At 38.8% G+C, this 21,264-nt stretch overlaps 1 long non-coding RNA gene across 1 annotated transcript in view; it reads right to left on the bottom strand.

Moving 5' to 3' along the window:
• The window catches only part of LOC139034448 (uncharacterized), a 343,034-nt gene that overhangs the window by 281,935 nt on the left and 39,835 nt on the right, over window positions 1-21,264 (bottom strand). Inside the window, exon 2 of the long non-coding RNA XR_011486954.1 lies at window positions 14,231-14,358. This is a non-coding gene — a long non-coding RNA (uncharacterized lncRNA). The remainder of the gene's footprint in view (window positions 1-14,230; window positions 14,359-21,264) is intronic.

The raw sequence follows: 21,264 nt of genomic DNA, 5'->3' as shown, positions 1-21,264 counted from the left end.
GCACGCCAGCTCTTTTTCACTGACAACTTTGCTGCCTCTTACTAATTTAGAGTTTGTGGTGTCTGATGCCATGACCCAGTGCTGACCCCAACTTTGCAAGACATCCCATCTAACTGACTGCATCTTCCTTTTCCGGTACACCTTTTATTTTTAAATTAAGGGAACTTATTGGCTTATTCAGGTCAGATTTATTCCTGGTCCAGTCAGTAGTAATCAGAAGAATCGGTAAGTTTCCCAATCACCAGGGTGAGAACAAAATCTCTCAGAAGGAAATGAGGACACAGTGAACAAAATAACTAGACCATCAACAATCACACAACTATATGCCTAGCTCTTGAGTAGTCAGGAATTGAACTCACAGAAACTATATGCTATCTCAGGATAATATGTGTATCTTCTCAATGATTTCTCCACTTCTCCAATTCTAAAATGAATATATTGTTTACATTTTAATAATGTAGTTTTAATTACTTTAAAATACTCTTAATTTTAATACTTTTCAAACTGGGATGTAGACTGCAATCAACCTATATATTTAATACAGTGTTTTCCCCCTTCATATAATAGCTATTAAACTGATGATGTGCCATAAGTTCAAATTTCTCCAAAAATTGAGGAAATATGGAAAGCTTGATTCTACTGGCTCAGTTTCATCAAAAGCTAAAAATCAAATCACTTTGTATAAAATTGCTATTAAGCACCATCTTCTTAATTGCTGTGTTTTTGTCTCACTTTCGTTTGAAAATGACAATTTCATCATTTCAACAGGTAATTCCCCAATCCCATCAAGTTACCTTGTCCTCTGATGTTGTGCCTAAATCATCTCTCCCTGGATTAACTCATTATTCCTATTAAAGCCTTTGATATATGTCAGAGACATGCCCTTATTTGTGACAGAGCTATAAAAGTGTGTTGCTTTAATTTCTTCAATAAATCAGTTTCTCTATTCCATTCCCTTAATTATGTGCTATTTTTCTCTGGAATGGCTCCAATGTCTAGGATTTTTTTTTTTCACCTAGAAATGTTTCCAAAATTTAAATAACGGACACCAGTATAGCCTGACCACCCTGCCCTTCCTCTTTTGTGATGTTGCCTTACAGGCAGCTCTGACTGATGCCTTCCCCCTTACCAGATGATTCAACAAAGAACTCAACTACATTTATCCACCATGCTTACTCATAGGGCATTTGCCCAGCTGTCAAGACTGGCCACTGGGGATTATTTTCACACTCAGAACTAATCTTTCCCTTTCTTTTCCAATGGAATTTTCTCTTACTATTTTCAAATTCTGAAGCTATTTATTGAGCCTGGTAGTTAGCAACAGATGCCACAAACTGGCCTCATCAGCAAGTGGGATGATATGATAGAAAGACCATTCTCCCTCAATATAGTTTTAGCTCTGGTTGTGACATTGACAGAACATGTGGTTCCGGGAAAGGAGTTAACATCTCTGACCCAGTAAATGGCTAAGAAGATGAGCAGAAGAAGGTGGTTGCTAAGATTCCTTCATTTCTAACATTCTACAGTATCATTTCTCAATAGTTTGGTTAATATTTTTCAGAGTTATCATAGTCTTAAAATCATACTAAGTCCTAGGCCCATACCAATAACACCTCACCAACTTTGCATTCATTAAAAATAGTCTCTGTCAGGAAGATGCCATTCAGGCTCTTTCAAAATCCACCCCCCCACACACACCAGATGCACACGCACACATACATTTTAATTTGTGAGTGAACCTTTATGGAATCCTATTCTACAGGAATTCAGTCAGTTCTTAATCTTTTTTTTCCTGATGAATACACACACAAAAAGAAATGATGTCCTCGTCCTTCACTCTGGTAAGATTGCACACTGCCTTCTCCTCCGATAACCTGAAGAAACAATGATTTATCTGGAATGACTTCTGCTATTTTCCAATAATCTGATTATAAAGCTGGTTAATATAGCATAAACTTGCCTAATAGACCATGGTCTGCCCCTCAAACTCCTTTTTGTGTTTTTGTTAGGACATCCTTTCCTTAGGTCCCATCCCCTTAATATCTATTAATACCAGTCATACCTAAGCTGAATTTTCACCATTATGTGAACTCTGATTTTGAAATTTAGAACCCTATTGTCTGGCTTTTGGGTTCATTTCACATCACAATTTCACTTGCTAAATGAAGAAATCACTGCCAAAATTAAGTAGACAGGATACCAACTCTAATCTTCTAGTAGGCAACCCTTCACGATCTGCTGATTCTACAGTGCATGTTATACTCAAATTACTGCAGAAATCCCTAATTGGCCTTCTGTCAATAGTTATTTTTTCAATGTCTTCATTACTTTATAATTGACAAAATTAATTTTCTTCATTTTTCTCATTAAATATAGGTTTAGAAGTAATCTCAATTGTGTAGCTTTTCTAAATAGCGTTCTTCCTCCAGGCCTGCCCTCATTCTTAAATAGGCATTTTTTTTCTACCCTCAGTGTCTGTTTGTCTGTGCGGATCGATCTATCTAATCTATCAATCTATTTAAGTCTAATGGATTTTGAAAAGTCACCAGTAGCTCAATGCCTAGATTTACAACCTTAGGTGTGAATAACATTCCCCTCAGTAGCATCTCCCTGTTTCCGAGAACACTATGCATTGAATGACTTGCCTGGGTTAGCAGGAACCCCAACCCCACCATTTCCTGATCATTCTACAATGAAATCATGTAGAATGACTCTTGCTCAATGGAGCCAAAACTCTGATGTGTCTTCTTGAACCTAGAGAACGCCCCCACTGCTGCAGAGTGCTGGTTGTTCCAGAATGAACTATGCTCCGTGGGGCTTCAGGTACTCCATCCTTGCCAATGCAAATCCCTACTGAATATCCTAGAGGCTTTCAATGCTATGCTTGGTTTGGCCCAAGGCGAAACTGCTCTGTTCTCTGGAATTTATATCTGTGCATGTGTACATGTGTGTTTGTGTGTGTGTTTTATTTCACTGATAAAGCTGCTTCCCAAGTCTCAACACGGCACCCAGAAGATCCAAATTAGGGCGTGTTCCAGAGTCCTCTGTCTCTTTCATGATTGTAACAAGGAGCTAACATCTTAGATCCACATATTTCAACCCTCAGAGTAATTTATTTCAGAAGTTTTGAGCCCTCTCCTCCAAATGAGCTGGTCAAAGCCACTCAGGCTACTCCAACAGATCCTAACAGCTCAGAATTTTAAGAAAAAAGGAGAAGACGCTCAGTCCTGACTCTCTCGGTTGGTACCCGGGCTTCTATGCAATTCTACCCCCTCCTCCTTTTCCCTGTGCAGCTGGAGTTTCCTTAGCCAGATACCTCGATGCACCCTCCGAATGACTGCTACAGACATTAAAGTATTTTGCTAGTGTCTTCTTTCAACATTTCTCTCCAAGGCTCTATCCACACCTGGTTGACCACTTTAACTGTCTGCTTGGCTGGCCAACTTGGCCCAAAAACCACAGTGATGGTGTGGGTGTTTTTATTGAATAAACTGCTTTTACTGTTTTTACTGGCTTGACCAGTCAAGCAGATGAAAAGAAGTTACATGTGCTTTTAAAAAATTAAACCATTTTTGGCACTTTGATCAGTAGTTTGATGAAATCTAACTGATTGTTACTTGACTTTTACACAGGTTAAAGCTTAAAATTTCTTTCACTTATGGGCTTCCTCTCCTTACTAGCCAAAATCCACAGGACTAGTCTAGCCAGTATTGATTCTCCTTTGTCAGTTTTCTCATGTGTTACTTAGGCATGAAATCTGATGTTCCCTACTCCTGGCTTAAGATCAAGACTTTGAATATATTAATAGTTGGACCCAGGGGTCCTTATCCTGGATTTGCCCTTCACTAGCTACATGATCTTAGGCAAATTACTTCACCTTCTTTGTGCCTTAATCCTCAACTGTGAAGTGGGCATATTAAGAGGATCTGCTTGATAGAACTGTTGTGAGGAATCAAGTAGATAATGTATGAAATATCACAATAAATGACAATAGCAACTAACTTTATAGAACATTTTCTATGCATCAAGCCTTGTGCTAAGAGCCTCTAAGATGATCACATTCATAGTTATCTATTATTTGTCCAAGTTATTTAAATTTCACAAATATCGGGTCATTAGTCTATAATGAGAGCTTTTGTGAATACAAGGATTAGTGAGATACCACTTGGTAATCAATTAGTTTATATTCTTAAAAAAAAAACAAAGGACAAAGACACAAAAAAGCATGGTAAGTGGTGATTTCAAGGGAGAGCTACGAAGTATTAGGAGGTCATTTAACATAGAAAGATTACCTCTCTTGGAGCACAGGTGTTATCAAGAGGCCTTCTTGAAGGAGGAGGTATTTAATGACGGGTTTGTTTAAACAGGCAATAGTATAACTAAGAAGAAGTGAGCAATAATGACAGCACTAGCACTTGTAGATTGTGTCCTGCATGCCAGACGTTGTGATAAGCAGATGACTTGCAGTCTTGTTTAATCAACCCCATCAATTAGGTATTATCATATACCAATTCCATTTCATTCACAAGGTTGAGGGAAGTTAAATAACTTTCCCAAGGACACTTATCTTTTAACACAGAAATTTCCAGAGCAATTTTCCCAGACATCTTAGGTTGTGCTGAAAGAGACTCTTGCATAATTCCAAACCCAGCCAAACTCCCTTAACAATGTTATTTCATACCATATGCATTGAGGTTGGCCTGAGTCAGCCATTTTTTTCACTTGTGATTTTTCTCCTCCACCCCCCCACCTCCTCCTTTTCCAGTCAATATTCATTTTAAATGCAAGAAGCCAACCTCCTTTTTAGCTGACAAGGCTGGTTGGTCACACATCTTCAGCTACATAACTGACAAATGCCCATTTAAGTGTGGGGATGACTCTAAACATTCAAGAAAGATATATTCAAGAGAGAAAAGGCAGGGGAAGCCAACAATTCGCTGTGCAAAGGATGTGGTGACCATTAGAGGCCCAGTGATCCCCAAACACTATTCTGAAAAAGCCTCTTGATTAGGAAAGGTGAAAATGGCAGCCTTCAAGCATTCCAACTCCAGCCCCTGTGTTCTCTTCCCTGGTGGTTTCCTAGAGTGAAAAGAACCTGCTTACCCAGAGCAATGAAAGCCCTTCCTCCAGATACATTTCATTCAACCCTAGTCCTATTGCTCCTTATCCCCCCTTGGGGATTCAGTAACGCCCTCTTTCTGGGAAACATGCATGCTTGGTGCTATTTCAACCCTGGCTGCACATTCAAATTATCTAGGAACTTTGAAAAATGCCAATATGTTAGCCCCACTCAAAACTAGTTAAATTAGTGTCCCTGGAGATGGGTCCTGGGCACTACATACTTCAGGCAGTGTGGCAGTCAGCAGTTTTGCAGAATTGCCCTCAGATGTGTCTGATATTTTTCTTTTGGTTTGACTGCCCTTGGGTTTGAGGAGGAAGACCATATAGGCAAAGTGCCCTTTTTATCAAAGAATAGAGCCATTCTTATCACAACTTTGGGCTTTGCTTTTGCAAATAACTATGCTAAACAGCAGCTCAAGAGTCAGATGTTCTGTCCTCACATAGACCCACCACCTACACCCATATGATCTATGGCAAATCTATTTCTCTAAGTATTAGATGCTTCATTTGTAAACTAGAGTAACAATCAACCTGACTTAACACATTTATAACATTTAGAGTGATGTCAAGCACATGGTAAGAAATGATAATCATTATTTATCACTGTTATTTATGATCTTGGGCAAATTTCTCCCATGTTTCCTTAAACATGTAATAGTTGAACTAGATGAAGCATAAGGTGCCTTTAAGTTATATATTCTTGGACTCTGGACAGACTTATTCAGATTGTTTGCAAATGAAAAAAAAAAGTGGATGCATCAATGTATGCTAATTTACAAATTCTCATTCTAATTATCTAATTACTCTTTGTAACTGAAAGCTGTATTAGCAATTCAGCCAATATTAATTAAATTCCTCTACATCTCAAAATCAGCTACAATGTATAGGAAAACACTGAACATAGAATTAGGAGATATGAGTTAAATTAAGGATGGGAATTGATATTATTAATGAATAAGTTAGGACAGGGTTGTGTTTCAGTACTAAAGATGTGTTTACCTTGACCCATCCAGGCACCCTTGAGTGGATGCTATCAGGACCACCATGGTGAATGGAGGGCTGGGTTAGGAGTATGGCCTGGGATGGTAGAGATGATCAGGGTGTGGCAGAGCAGAATGGAAAAAAGAATCACCTTGAGGAGCACTTGGCAATCACCATCCAGCAGGTGGAAATTGGCTAGCATGGCCCCAGGGTTCTCCCTACAGTGAAGCCAGCAGTTCAACTGCAGGATTAATTTAAGACTCCTCATTTGTAAAATGAGGATAGTAATACCCAGTTCTTGGATTACTAAACAATTTTAATGGGACTATCTATTTTTGGAAAAGCTTTGTAAACATGGGGAAAAAAGATATTCAGATGTATCATTATTTGTGAATATCTAGGGTGGAAAATAGTGAGCAGTGAATGGATGGCGTTATCATATTTGTACAAGAAAACATATTCTTCCTATTTACAAAGCTCAGTGATGTTGGCTCAATGGACAGGTGTGGCAGAGACAAGCCTTGTAAGTTTCTCCTCTTGTAAATCTTGAGAGACTAGGGTAAACTGTGGACTAACCCAGTCAAACAAAAGATACATAGGATGCATGAAAGTGCTGGGGCGGTGCACTGGGAAGACCCAGAGGGATGGGGTGGGGAGGCAGGCGGGAGGGGGGATAGGGATGGGAAATACATGTAAATCCATGGCTGATTCATGTCAATGTATGGCAAAAACCACTACAATATTGTAAAGTAATTAGCCTCCAACTAATAAAAATAAATGGAAAACAAACAAAAATAATATAAAATTTCATTATAGTGAAAAAAGAAAAAAAGATACATAGGAGTTTAGATTCAGCAAAGTTGGGAACTAATGGCAACTTTGCTGCTCTCAGATAAGAGCCTCTGTTAATTAACATTTTAAATTTTAATGTGTCAATAATTTAGGAGCCCAGTTTGCTTGGGTTGTGGGGCTTTTTTCTTCCTCTTATGAAGAATAATTTTGCAAGGGTAAAATCAAGGAGTAGGACATTCCTGCAGAATTCATTAGGAAGGTGAGGAAAGGTTAGCCTGTCTAAAGATGTCCATTCTTTTGTTGAACCAGAAACGATTAGTTCCTGATTTTTAATACTAGTCTTATGGGATTTAGAGTGATGAATCTTATCCCAATATTTGAAACATGTGGCTTGAAATTGGGACTATCTCAGAAAATAGAGGTAGAATGCAAAAAAAAAAAGAGAGAGATTTTACTGTTCAATTATTGCCCAGGTTAGAGCATTTAGATTGTGTCTAAAACGAATCAATGCAATTATTTAGAAGGTGTAAATGTCAATACGCTCTTTGTTTCACGTAGAGCAGAGGTTGGCTAACTACAACCCATGAGCCAAATCCAGCTCCTGCCCGTCTTTGTAAATAAAACTTTTATTGGAACAGAGCCATGTTTATTTGTTTACTTGTCTAGGACTGCTTTTGCACTACAACAACAAAGCTAAGTAACTGTGACACAGACTCCATGGCTCTCAACCTCTGAAATACTTATTCGCTAAACTTCTATCAAAAACGTTTGTCAAGACCTGATATAATCTTAGTTGTTTTATAGTCAGTTTTATGTTTTTGTTTTAGTATCTATTAGAAAAAGATAAAACTGTCAGATCTATGTTTTTGAATTTTTTTTGTTGAGGATAAATTAAAGTATATAAGGAAGACTTTGAGTTAATTTTAAAAAATACTAAAATACAAAAAGAAAATGGTGGCATGTGAAATTCTGATATTTGAGAAATACAGTCTCACTGGGAACCAAAATTTTGATTTTTACATTTCTCTGTTTCTGAGAAATCCTGGCCTAAGAGAGATTTTTAACAAGCATACTCTTATTGTCTATTTGAGTCTTAAGATAGTTTGGGCCAAAAATTAAAAAGGTAACAATAATGATTTTTCACTTACATACATCAAGATTGACATAGATGAAAATATATTTGCAATCACAAAGTCATCAGCAAACTAATTGTTTTGGGGGGTGTGGGAAGTAGAAAGAGCTTTTGAGATAAAATTCTAGTCTTAGCTCATCAGAAAATCTGTCTTAGCTTACTGGAAATTTCCATAAGGCCTGATAATAGAGAGTCCTTCAGCTTGGTCATGTGACAACATGCACAAGAACTCAAACTGATTTGGTCCTATCTCCTGTGGTCAAGTACATAGAATTAAAAGAAAATTATGTACTGTACAGTCCCCATAATGTACTGCCTCAAGCTTACTCTAGATGGACAGCTCTCTAACTGCATACCTCCATGGTATGCAGACTTGAAATTTTTTTCCCCCAGTGACCAAATAGCCTTACGGGAGAAAACTCATTTAAACGGATTTGGACCTCCTCAAATTTACTGCAAGATTTTTCAAGATCTTCAGGTCTTGATGAACGATGGACAATGCAACTTTGCCTAAACTTACCTCACTATAGAACTCTTCTCTCATAGAGTATTTTGGGAAATGCCACTTCTAAGGATCTAGAGGAAAGTGGGCATAATCAGCTGGGCATCAATATGATTTTAAGTCTAGAATTTATTTTGGCATTTTTGGGGGAATTTCTTCCCTTTTGGAAGTATCATCAACATAATGGGAAACAAATTTCATGATAGTAGTGTGCAGAGAATACTTGAGAACTCTGAAGCCAGTTTGTAATAAAACTTTTAGGAGACTAACTAAAAATAAATACTAAGATCCTTTAAAATGTGCATTATCTTTTAGTAACCTATTCTTCTTTTACAAATGTGTCTTTTGGAAAAATCAGAGATGTTCATAAAGGAATACCTGTAGAGTTATTTATAATACAAAAAAATTGGAAACAATTAGAATGTTCAATAAAGAAGACTGTTGAAAGGTTTAAATATATTAGAATATTAAGTAGACAAAAGAAATCATATTACTAAAGAGTACTTATTGACACAGGAAATTGTGCATGATACATAATTAAAAGGAAACACACTATTAAAATGTATTCATAGTATCTTACTTTTATAAAACTATAAGTGAATAAACATGAAGAATACTAAAAAGACCTACAGAAAATATAGAGTGGGGTTATTTAGGCTGTTGGAATTATGCATAAAGTTTCTCTTCTTTTGCTAACACATTTGCCAACTTTCCTACATTTAGCTTATAATTAGGAAAAAAAAGTTAGACTCAATTACAGTAGAAAAACCTACAGAAAATAAATTTCTCCTTCATATCACTTTTTCCTAAAGAACCTATAACATGACGTATTTTGCAAATGCAGTAAGCTATCTATTGCTAGGACCAGAAAGAATTTTCTCCCTGATGCATGTAGGCAAAGGATGATACCAGAACCCTCAAGGCTTCATGACTAAAAATCACTGTTCTCATTTTGTTCTCTTCAGAAATATGTCAACCTGAGGAATGGTGGTGCTAACATCCCAAGACATGACCTCTGGTTTGTAATTCAGGTGGATAATTTCCCTGAACACATTAAGGCCTGACTCGGCTTGTCCTGTGTATCTACTGCACCTATTTATAGCCCAGATCTCCACCGTCTTGTCATTCCCTTCTCCTGTCCCTATTACCCCCAACACGGCAGCACCAGAAGTGTTGGAGTCAGGGCTGCTGAAGAGGAATTGTCTTAGGCTGGAGACTCTTCCAGACAGGATCAGGCTTGGCATCATTGGTTCTGTGAGTTAGCGCTTTCTTTACCTTTTTCAGCAGAATTATGAAAACATGCACAAGTCTCTGTCCACTACATTTTTAAAAATTCCTCCAACATTATACATTATTTAAATCTATGTCTCTGCTGCGTGGCTCTGGCCTGACGTACTCTGCCATGAAGTCACCTTGGTTAAGAAGTGTCCCCCTTTCTGGACCTCAATTCCCTTGCCCATTTAATAAGATGTCTGGATTTACTCAACAAACATTTATTGAGTTCCTGCTCTGGGGTCAAAGGTGCATAAGACAGATATAGCTCTTGTCTTAATAGAGCTTACAATTTAGTGGAATGGGCAGATTTTATGTATATACACTTTTTAAAGCAAAGATGATGCTGCAGAAGACAGTGTATGAAGATTTTACTGGATCGATAGATAGCCCATCTAAACCAGACTCAGGAAGTCATGAAGGATCTAGTGACATCCAAGAAACAACTTGCAGAAGACATACTGAAATACAAGTAAGAGTTGGTGAAAGAGCAGCAATGGAAGAAAGCAGTAGCTTACTAAAATTCCAGAAACAAAAGGACAAGTAATGAATTCAAGAGATCAAAAGAAATTCGTATAACCAAAAGAGAAGGTGTGATAAGGGAATGGAACAAATGTGAACAAGCCGCATTCCAGAGTTTAGACCAGCACCATCCAAGATACACAATGTGAGCTATGTATGTGATTTTCAACCTTCTAGTAGCCATATTTTAAAACGTAAAAAAGAAACATCTGAAGTTAAATGTAATAACCTGTGTTAGTTAATCCAGTATAATTAAAATATTATTTCAACATGTAATCCATAGAAAATTATTAATAAGATACTTTATGTCCTTTTTTTCCCCTAAATCTTTGTAATCTGATGTTCACAGTTACCACTTTCTCAACTCAGACTCCTCATATTTTAACTACTGAACAATCACATGTGGCTAGTGGCTACCACACTGGTCAGCATAAATTTAGATTGTATCTTTAGGAAAATGCAAAGCCATCAAAGGTGCTTCATGGATAATGAATTTGATGGGAAAAGGTAGGAAGCAGGGAAACTAGAAAGATTTTTGTAGAATCTATAGCAAAGAGTAAAGTGGGGGGGCAGGGATAAACAGATCTCATTAGCATTAAGAGACACTCTGGAGAAACTTTACCATTTTGATATGCACGTAAGCCCCTGGAAAACCCAGACCCAAGAGCTACTTCATAAAGCATAATGATGCACTTAATTTTTCCCTCTCTGACCTCTTTAAGCTGAAAGGCACAGACCTATATAGGAAGTCACAAAGGCCGTATGGTTTCCTAGGAGCCACACGGCAAATGGTTTGGGCGAATGGTTGATGGTGCTGTTTTGACCCTTTCTCCTCTGTACAGAGTAAGAAAGAAGAATCATCCAGAAAGTCTGAGAGTGTTTGTTGCTTTTTTTTCCCCCCTCCACCGCTGACACATTGAATCTATGAAGAAAGGAGGGGAGGAGGAGGCAGATGGAGAAAAGTGCTTCTCAGGGGTGATTACAGCCAGAGAGGGGCTTGAAGAGACATCCCTGGGCCCCATATTTCTTTTGCCACCAGTGACTTTCAAATCAAATGAGCCCAATCTGCAGATCAAAATGAGATTTTTCTTATTGACTTCCCTGAAAGCTTAGCCGGCTCTCCACAAATCGAGTCATGTGTATCCTGCATCATCATCAACCACAGCCGACTGCAGGGATGTCGAAACTGGGCCGATGCTGGCAAATATGTCACTGATGCATGAGGCCAGGGAAAATCCAGCTCTTATTGGCCTGGCAGTGCTGACCTGGTTTGTCCATAAATGAAGAGCAAATGCAATTTGCAAAACACATAGAACTGATAAGGGGCTACAACAAGGCGGGGCTGGAGTCACTTTGCTAAGAGCAGGCATGCTTGAAGGGGAGACAAAGCAGATTTCAACCTTTAAATTGGACAGACAGTATTTCTTAAAGTCTGTTCTGTGCACCCCTTTTCCTCATCAACATCTGAAGAGTGTTAAAAATCTGCATACCTGAGTCTAACCCCAGGCCTGCTGAAATGGAGAAGTGCCTGGGATGGGGCCTAGGAAATAGTCACGTTTAAGAAAACCCATATGATTCTTGTGCATATTAAGGTTTAATAATTTGAGGAAGAAAAGTAGAACAAGAGGATTTCCATTCATTTATTGGGGGAAACTGAGCCTGGAATCAGTCTACCTAGCTTATCATCCAGACTTGGCTTCTGGCTAACTGGCTGACTCAGAGTGAGGGGGAAATGGGGGGGATGTGAAATCAGAAGTGGGTGTAGGCCTACTTCCTTCATATAAGAGCTGTATGATGATGCTTTATAACCAAGTCTCACTGTCACCACAAGAAAATGCAGGGTGAAGTCAGGTGACCTTGAAAAATCAGATTCTGGCATAACAGCTCCAACATTCTAGTTCATGAATGACATTCTATTTCTAGCCCAAGTTCCTTCTTCTGTAAAATGGGAAGGTTATCTTCCACTTGAGCTATGTTATTTTCAGAATCCAGTGAAACACCACTTTTTTTTCAGTTGTTCAAAAGGTGGACACAAACAGAAAGTGGTGGTATTAATCCAATACAGACTTATCTCTACTTAGCACATTATTTGTTGTAAGACTAAATCTACACTGATAAAATACCCTTAAACGCATAGTGTTTTTTGTTTGTTTTAACAAAGCACACTACAATATAAAAGGATATATATTTTTTCCTTTTACTATAGATTAAACTCATATGAAATGGCCTAGATTAACCTCTGCTGACCCTCTCTGTAACACACTAATTTTGTAAGGGAAAAGGAGATTCACCTTAAGATACTCCAGGTTATCCACATATTAACAAAAAAAGCCCTCAATAATGGCCATGCCTTAACTTAGCTTTCAAATCTATCAATAATTCAACCACTATCTCCTTCCATGTAGCCAACAGTAGCAAAATTTGACTATTTGATAAGATGTCTTGTGTTTTTCTAGTTAGAAAATCTGTGCTTATTTCATGCCAAATCCTTGGACTAGAACGTTTCTCTGCTTATCAAATATCCTCCTATCAACACGGAAACATACATTACCATATGTAAAATAGATAGCCAATGGGAATTCACTGTATTACTCAGGAAACTCAAACCAGGGCTTGGTAACAACCTAGAGGGAGGGATGGAGAGGAAGGTGGGAGGGATGTTCAAGTAGGAGGGGACATGGGTAAACCTATCTCTGATTCATGTTGATCTTTGGTAGAAACCAACATAGTACTATAAAGCAATTATCATTCAATCAAAAATAAATAAAAAGTATCTTCCTATAAAACTTCTATCTATAAAAATATCATAGTTGTATACAAACATTTCATTTCAAAAATGTTGAATTTGATGCTGTATATGAAAGCAAAACAATCACAGAAACAAGAAGATAGTTCATGACCTAATTATCCAACACTAGGGGAGCAATTAAATAAATATAGTCATACAATAGAATCCAGGTTTCCCCTGCTTTTCAAAAGTTTGCTTTACATCACTTCTCTTTTTAGAAAAACCAACATTACCTGTTTTTGCTCACTGAAAGAAATCCAAAGATTATGTCCACTTTTATGAAAAAAGACACAACGTGAAAACAGCATTCAGCGCTGCTTTGCAGTGAGCCATTATAGAGGTAACTCATACCCGAAGAAGTGAGAACAGTGCCCACAAAATCCTTCCCTGGGAGCCACACTCAGAACCTCAGCCTCAAGCCACCATAGCTTTAAACTGTGTGACCATCTGTGCTTTATATTAATTTTGTGCATCCATTAGCAAGATGTGTCCTAGAGTACTTTCTTTTTCACTTTACACTATTTTGTCTTATGGGATGGTCACAGGAATGCTCTACTTTTAGAGAGTGAGGAGCACTTGTACTCTACTTTGGATTGTATGCTGTTGCAAAAGAATATTTACCAGCCTGTGAAGGTGGTCATGATACACCATTAATTGACAGAGAAAAGCAAGCATCATTTGAAAAACCATCTGTAGATACCATATAGAATGCAGATAAGAGAAGCACATGCTGGGTCACTTAGGTGTTAGTTTTGCATCATGACAGAAGGTCCCACAAAGAAGAAAGGAAAAGTCTCAGGACCAGTGCAACAAGGACGCACAGAGAACTGAACTTTCTGCTCAAAAATGTAATACCACTCGAGGTGAGGGAGTCAGATATTCCAGTGACTGACATTCACACAAGGCAGCTTCTCAGCCTCTGCTGCTCTCTTAGCTTCATTCAACTGTCGTCTGTGTGTCTCAAATCCAAAACATGTGCAAGAGGGACTGATCGAGTATTTAGTCATCACCCAATACCGAACCCCCACACAGGACAGAGCTCTCAGGCCAGGCCATTTCATGGCCAGTGGTCTGCTCAACCAATAGACAAGAGGCCTCTGGCCCAGATTCAGTTACTCACGTGATCACATGACACCAACTTGGAAATGTACAGGTCACAAACTGCTAGGGTTGCTCCTCTCCAACCTCGTACTCAAAGATTCACGTCTCCTCTCTAACGTGTTCATCAAATAACATGCGCTGTTATGCCTGTATAGTGGGGGAGAAACAAATCAGGATTGGATTTGGCTCCCTGTGGAAAAAAAAAAAAAATGATAATGATTTAAACACCCGAGGGTTTATTTCTCAAGTGGAAGACATCTGGAGGTGGCCAGTCCAGGCCTGGTATGGCAACTCTTCACAAAGTTATTAGGATCAGGAGCATCCTAACTCCCTGCCCCTCAGCCTAACACACAGTAGGGTACTCCTCACACGTTGCTTCATATTATCTTTATAGTGTGCATATGCAATGGATGCTATTTTAACCTCCTAAAATGCAAAAATGAAAGTGCTCAGGGATTTTAGGAGATAGTTATACTCAGTCAAACAGTTCAGTTGCTCAGTCATGTCCAACTCTTTGTGACCCCATGGACTGCAGCACGCCAGGCTTCCCTGTCCATCACCAATTCCCGGAGCTTACTCAAACTCATGTCCTTTGCATCAGTGATGGCATCCAATCATCTCATGCTCTGTCATCCCCTTCTCCTTCTGCCTTCAATATTTCCCAGAATCAGGGTCTTTTTCAATGAGTCAGTTCTTCGCATCAGGTGGCCAAAGCATTGGAGTTTCAGCTTCAGCATCCATCCTTCCAATGAATCTTTAGGACTGACCTCCTTTAGTATTGACTGGTTGGATCTCCTTGAAGTCCAAGGGACTCTCAAGAGTCTTCTCCAACACCACAGTTCAAAAGCATCAGTTCTTTGGCACTCAGCTTTCTTTATAGTCCAACTCTCACATCCATACATGACTACTGGAAAAACCATAGCTTTGACTAAATGGACCTTTGTGGGCAAAGTAATGTCTCTGCTTTTTAATATGAGTCTAGGTTGGCCATAGCTTTTCTTCCAAGGAGCAAGCATCTTTTAATTTCAAGGTGGCAGTCTCCATCTGCAGTGATTTTGGAGCACAAAAACATAAAGCCTCTTACTGTTTCCACTGTTTCCCCATCTATTTGCCATGAAGTGATGGGGCTGGATGCTATGATTTTAGTTTTCTGAATGTTAAGTTTTAAGCCAGCTTTTTCACTCTCCTCTTTCACTTTCATCAAGAGGCTCTTTAGTTCTTCTTTGCTTTCTGCCATAAGGGTGGTGTCATCTGCATGTCTGAGGTTATTTATATTTCTCCTGGCAATCTTGATTCCATCTTGTGCTTCATCCTGCCCAGCGCTTCACATGATGTACTCTGCATAGAAGTTAAATAAGCAGGGTGACAATATACAGCCTTGACATACTCCTTTCCCAATTTGGAACCAGTCTGTTGTTCCATGTCCAGTTCTAACTGTTGCTTCTTGACCTGCACACAGATTTCTCAGGAGGCAGGTCAGGTGGCCTGATATTCCCATCTCTTTAAGAATTTTCCACAGTTTGTTGTGATCTACACAAAGACTTTGGCATAGTCAATAAAGAAAGAATACACAGAAGAACTATACAGAAAAGATCCTCATGACCCAGATAACCATGATGGTATGACCACTCACCTAGAGTCAGATATCCTGGAATGTGAAGTCAAGTGGGCCTTAGGAAGCATTGCTATGAACAAAGCTAGTGGAGGTGATGGAATTCCAGTTGAGCTATTTCAAATCCTAAAAGATGATGTTGCCATATTTGCTCAATATGCCAGAAAATCTGGAAAACTCAGCAGTGGTCACAGGACTGGAAAAGGTCAGTTTTCATTCCAATCCCAAAGAAAGACAATGCCAAAGAACGTTCAAACTACTGCACAATTGCACTCATCTCACATGCTAGTCAAGTAATGCTCAAAAGTCTCCAAGCCAGGCTTCAACAGTACATGAACTATGAACTTTCCGATGTTCAAGCTGGATTTAGTTACACTAATGGTGCCATTTAATGGTCTGCCTCTATGCATATCCTGTGTCCAGTGATTTTGTGGGTCTTCTCAAAGGGTAGAGTCTACTTTACCATCCCTTGGGTCTAGGCTAGTCTTGTGACTTGTTTTGGTCCAAATAGCTATGTAGAAGTGATGGCGCTCCAGTTCTGAACTTATGCTTAATGAGAGCTTGCCTGCTTCAATTGTCTTTCTCTTAAAACCTTTCTCATGTGCAGTAGCCTGGACAAGCTGGTTGGAACATGGGAAACACATGGAGCAAATTTGACTCATGCTAGCCAAGTAGCCAACACCCAGCAGATCCACCAGCTAAACAGAGATTATCTAAGTGAGCCCAGCCCTGATCAGCCAATTTCTGGATTCTTGAGCAAAAATAAATGTTCAGTATCCTTTTTATTGCATGCCACTGAAGAACCATAGCTGTCTGTTTAGCAACATTATTGTGGCATTACATAATTGTGAGATAAGTCAGTTAGTAACTTTCCAAAGTCACCCAAATAGTAACTGGTAGAGCCAAGATGTGAACTTAGGATGTCTACTTTCAGATTCTGACATGCCCAGGGAAGGCTTTGGAAAGAACAAATTATTTGGGAAATATCTGAAGTTTCTCAAAATCTCCGGTCTCTTAAGTCAGAGGTCCTGTGTTCAGTCCTGGGGTTTTATTAACTACTTCAGGTCTTTGGATGTTGGTTTCCTTATCTTTAAAATGAACATAATAAATACCTCTGTTAGCAGGATTCCTGGTAGGATCCGAAGGGATACCTATGTAAAGCATTTCACAAATGACTGTGTAGATAGCAGATGCAGACATCACATCTCCACCCTGCCAACAGCTTAACAGACAGAGGCTACTCTGCTTGAAAGGGCTTTGCTAGGAGGTCCTCTGCACTTCTCCTCTCAAGGAACAATTATGGATTGAGTGCACCTGTGGAGGCCAGGATAGTGAACTGTTTGTCTTTATAGCATCCGCCTCCCGTAACAGGAAAGCTTTAGCTGAGTTCTAAATGAAAGAAAAAGGTGGGGAAAAAAAAACCCTAAAGCTGCTATCAAATTCACGGAGGCCCTTAATGGTGATTTAATGCTGGGAGATCTAGCTTGCCACAAGATTGTGACAGAACTGTATATTTTTTCTGTCAGGTTTAGGTGAGTGGTAGTGTGGCTGCATTTAAAGGCGGTAGGGAGAGGGTGGTGGGAGGACTATTAATCATGTGCTGGACTATAAGCAGAATTAAAGGGACAGGGAGACTAGAGATGGCTGGAGAGTGACCTTTGGGGCAGGGTGTTACTAAGGACGCACAAAAAGGAGGGTCAGGTTACACCCTACCTGTTCTTTCTCCTCTCATTTTTATAACTAAATTCCTCCTCCCTGTAGTTCCCAAACCCACTCTAGGAAAGCCTTCATAGAGATCACTTAGCTTCCCTGGTGGTTCCAGACATGGTCTCAGCATACAAAAGATCAGGATTCAAAAGCATCACATAATGCTTCAGAGTCTATGGATAACTCTGGCTTTCATCTTTTACACATTTAAACACTTTTTAAAATGCACTCACATTTAATGTTTAACCCCAGACACTACCTAGCTGTATACATGCACCTGTATGCATTCATACATTTGCTCATCAAATATTATTTGCTCCTCTCCGTTATGTACTAACCATCAAGCACTGCCCTAGGCTCAAAGGAAGCAGAGATGAATGAAATATGGTCCCTGCCCTCAAGGACAGCTTTAAATCATTCCTTATCATGACTTCTAGACAGAAAAACAAACTTTTTTCCACAGTAAGCTACCCCTGATTGTTCTTAACAGGTCTTCTACCGATGAATATTTTGCTTATTTCTAATTTTTGCTATTCAGGAGTCACTGTAAAATGTGTGGGCATGACTATTGAATAACTTCACACAGGAACACTGGCAAGTGCAGTTATGCTATAAATTTTTATTTCTATTGCCAAAAAGGCTGCACCAATTTATATTCCAAATAATAATATGAGTACTTATTTCCCCAGTATTAACAAGCTTCATATATTAGCAAATCTGTTAAGTAAAAAATGAAATTTCATTTTTGAAAATTTCTGTTTCTTTAATTGTGAATAATGTTGAGCATTTTGTTGAATGATAAAGACATTTTTTTTCTTTAAACTTGTTAACATTCTCAGCTCATTTTTCTTTTGGTTGTTGGTTTTGTTTCTTTATTTACAGACATAGAAAAATTAAGGAAATTAGTTATAGTATAGTGGTTTTTTCATGTGCAATTTTACACTTTCAATGTAGTCAAATTTGCCAGTCTTTTTGGTGTGGTTTTTGGTATTCATTCCTTCTTTAGAAATATCTTTTGTATGTCAAGATTATAAAGAGCATGCTGCTGTATTTTCTTTTAGTGATTTGTATAGTTTTTTTTTTTACAATTAATCCATTAATGCATATAGAACTATGTTAGCTTTTCATTGCTGCATCACAAATTACCATAGCCTTATCAGCTTAAGACAATACACACTATGTCGCAGTTTCCATGGATCAGGAATTTGGCATTGATTAACTGGATCCTCTACTTAGAGTTTCACAGCCTATGCTCACGGTCTTGGCCAGAACTATGTTCTCATCAGAAGCTCAACTGGGGAAGGATCTACTGCCAAACTCTTTCAGATTGCTGTTCAAATTCATTTCTTGATACTATGTGATTCATGGCATCCTGCTTCATCAGAGAGAGAGACTCTAGCATGATGGGCACTACATTATTATGTAATCACAGATGTGATCACATAAACCTATCACCTTTGTCACATTCCAATATTTAGAAGAAAGTCACTGATCCTTCTCATACTCAAAGGGATTACACAAAGGTGAGAATACCAGGAGCTAGAGATCCTGAAAACACTCTAAAGTCTGTCTCCTACAAAACTGTTTTGGTAAAAGGAGTTAGGAATATAACTGTCTTTAGAGGGTCAGCCAGAAGTCTCAATGTCACTTACAAAATCATCTAACTTTCCTCTAACTTATCAGAGATTCTATTTTTTTTAAATTTTCCTCAGACAGTATAGTTTAAATAATCCAAAGTAGTTCATTTCTCCTTCTTTCTTCATTGCAAATACAGCATCCATGGTATTGGAAATGTACTTTATCAATTCCACAATCCACTTAGTGGGCATAAAAAGAATACTTTTCAAGCTTTTTCCCCACAGCCAATCACCATTGTCAGTTTTTGTTTTATTCTTTCAGACATATGTATGTCTATGTTTTTATTCTTATATACCTGTATCTATCCAGCTAAATATAAAGGTTGAGGGAAATAAAAAGAAGAAAGTCTAATCATTATGTCACTCTTTTCCACGGAAGAGGTGCATATTCACAGCAGAGACCAGACAACTTCAGGTCAATGCAAGTGTGTGCTAGGAAATACTACATTAGTTAAGCTGACAGCTGACACTAGTCTTGCTCCAAAATGAGCCAAACTCAAGACCAAGACAAGGAAGTGGGCAGCAACAGGTAAAGCAGGAACATTTCTGAAGATAGAGTGCATCCCAAAGAAGATAATATAGTTAAGAAAGGATTGCAAGTCCCCAAGTCCCATGCACCTGAATGGCCACAGTATCTGTCTGAGCTTTTGTGAGTAGGACTCTGTTTAGCTTGATAAAAAAAAAATTATAATCTCTGACTACATTCTGTTTCATAAAAGAGTCTGCAAATGTCCACTGAAGCTGATATCATTGTCTCTCAGCAGCAATTGGTATGAAGAATGAAGCACATACTAGCCATGACCCTTACATTAGTTCAGTTCAATTCAGTTCAATCAGTCACTCAGTCATGTCTGACTCATTGCAACACCATGAACCGCAACATGCCAGGCCTCCCTGTCCATCACCAAATCCCAGAGTTTACACAAATTCATGTCCGTTGAGTCGGTGATGTCATCCAACTATCTCATCCTCTGTCATCCCCTTCTCCTCCTGCCCTCAATATTTCCCAGAATCAGGATCTTTTCAAATGAGTCAGCTCTTCGCATCAGATGGCCAAAGTATTGGAGTTTCAGTTTCAACATCAGTCCTTCCAATGAACACCCAGGACTGATTGCCTTTAGGATGGACTGGTTGGATCTCCTTGCAGTCCAAGGGACTCTCAAGAGTCTTCTCCAACACCAAAGTTCAAAAGCATCAATTCTTTGGCACTTAGCTTTCTTTATAGTCCAACTCTCACATCCATACATGACTACTGGAAAAATCACAGCCTTTACTAGATGGACCTTTGTTGACCAAGTAATGTCTCTGCTTTTTAATATGCTGTCTAGATTGGTCATAATTTTCCTTTCAAGGAGTAAGCGTCTTTTAATTTCATGGCTGCAATCACCATCTGCAATGATTTTAGAGCCCCCCCCCCCCCAAAAAAATAAAGTCAGCTACTGTTTCTACTGTTTCCCCATCTATTTGCCATAAAATGACAGGACCAGATGCCATGATCTTAATTTTCTGAATGTTGAGATTTAAGCCAACTTTTTCACTCTCTTCTGAATGGCAAACCACTTCAGTATTCTTGCCTTGAGTACTCCATGAACAATATGAAAAGGCAAAAAGATAGGACACTGAAAGGTGAACTCCCCAGGTCGGTAGGTGCCCAATGTGATACTGGAGATCAGTGGAGAAATAACTCCAGAAAGAATAAAGGGATGGAGCCAAAGCAAAAACAACACCCAGTTGTGGAAGTGACTGGTGATAGAAGCAAGGTCCGATGCTATAAAGAGCAATACTGCATAGGAACCTGGGATGTTAGTTCCATGAATCAAAGCAAACTGTAAGTGGTCAAACAGAAGATGGCAAGAGTGAACATCAACATTCTAGGAATCAGCAAACTAAAATAGACTGGAATAGGTGAATTTAACTCAAATGACCATTATAACGACTACTGTGGGCAGGAATCCCTTAGAAGAAATGGAGCAGCCATCATAGTCAACAAGAGAGTCTGAAATGCAGTACTTGGATGCAATCTCTGAAATGACAGAATGATCTCTGTTCATTTCCAAGGCAAACCATTCAATATCATGGTAATCCAAGTCTATGCTC

Source organism: Odocoileus virginianus, chromosome 3 (assembly GCF_023699985.2).
Source record: "Odocoileus virginianus isolate 20LAN1187 ecotype Illinois chromosome 3, Ovbor_1.2, whole genome shotgun sequence".
NCBI lineage: Eukaryota > Metazoa > Chordata > Mammalia > Artiodactyla > Cervidae > Odocoileus > Odocoileus virginianus.
Note: the sequence above shows the minus strand (reverse complement) of the source record. Positions and strands in the feature narration are given on the sequence as shown.